We start from the raw sequence: 1549 nt of genomic DNA on the forward strand, positions 1-1549 counted from the left end.
CAGATTACATTGAGAAAAAAAAAAAAGTCACAATAAATAAATTATAAAAATTTCTTATAACCGTAGGACCCTCGCAACTTATTTCGAAAATTCGAATCTTTTTGCTCTCTCTTTCGCAAAGTTCAATCTTTTTAGAAGGTAAAATAAAAATTCATTCTTGAACATCTTTGTCCCTTGAAGGAAACCTGTCAACCAAAGAATCTCTACATTTCCTTGAAACAAAGCAACCCTTTTAACAGAATTTCCATATCCCCATGAATAGAATCAGCCCGATAACTCTTCTGCTGGTAGTGATTCTTGCCATTGTTTTCTTTATATTCGGCATGCTTCAGCTTTTAATCCGACGCTTCACGAAAAGGCCCACGTTTTCTTCCGTCTCCCACTCCAACAGATCATTCCCCGACGCCTCTTCCAACGGCAGCTGCAGCAACTCTTCCGGCTGCACGACTCGGGCCTCGACCAATCTCTGGTCGATGTGTTGCCAGTCTTTTACTACAAAGAAATAATTATTACAGGGTCGAAAGAGCCATTTGATTGTGCCGTTTGCTTGGGTGAATTCTCAAGCAGCGACAAGCTCAAATTGCTCCCTGATTGTAGCCACGCCTTTCATATTCATTGTATAGAAACATGGCTTATGACAAACTCAACATGCCCTTTGTGTAGAACCTCCATCACAAACGTCTCTTTAGAGCAATGGGATTTGTCTTGTATGTATGGTAAGATCAAGAACGAGTCTTGCTCGGAACATGAAAAGGGCCGTGAAGCGATCTTTTCGGTTCGGCTTGGGAAGTTGAGACGCTCGAACAGAGGATTGGAACAGGATTAGAAGAAGCAGGAAGATGCGGGTGTTATCAGCAGTGGCAATCTTGATGCAAGGAGATGTTATTCAATGGGTGCATTTCAGTATGTTGTTGGTGACAATGGGGATGATCTAATGAAGGTGAAGGCTCGATTCGAGGTGGACCGATATTCGTGTGATAAAGATGGAGATGGGAAGCGGATCATCGGTGGCAGGGGAGGTGGTGGTGATAGCTTATCGGTTTCCAAGATTTGGCTATGGTCCAAAAATGGCAAACTGTCGTTGAATACTTGGGGTGAAAACGATGAAAGAGGAGTTGTTCTTGAAGAAAATAGAAGTAGTAGTAGTAGTTTAGTTTGAAAGTATTTTCTTGATATGGTTTTTTTTACATGGAAGTGTTGTTCATACGTAGGTGAATCCAAGGATATGAAATTCAGTTCATGAATTTCTAACGTTCAGTTTTGAAATAAAGTATTTCATTGAGATTGTCGTTTTATCTAAAATTCACTTATTATGAAACACATTGTTTGATACTTCCACGACAAAATAATATTTTATCATTTGCCCAATATTTTTTGTTGGCTTAGGACTCGGGTTATTTAACTAAAATACATACTCTATAACTTCTAGCTCGAATTGCTTCAATGTAGATTACAACAAAGCAACTAAATAGCAATGATTGCTATATATGTTTCAAAGGCTAAAACACCCTTAGCATAGAGTTTTCTGACGAAAATTATTCTAATGTGT

The 1549-nt window shown here is 38.9% G+C and overlaps 1 pseudogene; it reads left to right on the forward strand.

Moving 5' to 3' along the window:
* The first annotated feature begins 215 nt into the window (after window positions 1-215).
* LOC140878458 (RING-H2 finger protein ATL46-like) lies at window positions 216-1159 on the forward strand (annotated as a pseudogene).
* Window positions 1160-1549: the final 390 nt, after the last annotated feature.

This window comes from Henckelia pumila, chromosome 2 (genome assembly GCF_033568475.1).
Source record: "Henckelia pumila isolate YLH828 chromosome 2, ASM3356847v2, whole genome shotgun sequence".
NCBI lineage: Eukaryota > Viridiplantae > Streptophyta > Magnoliopsida > Lamiales > Gesneriaceae > Henckelia > Henckelia pumila.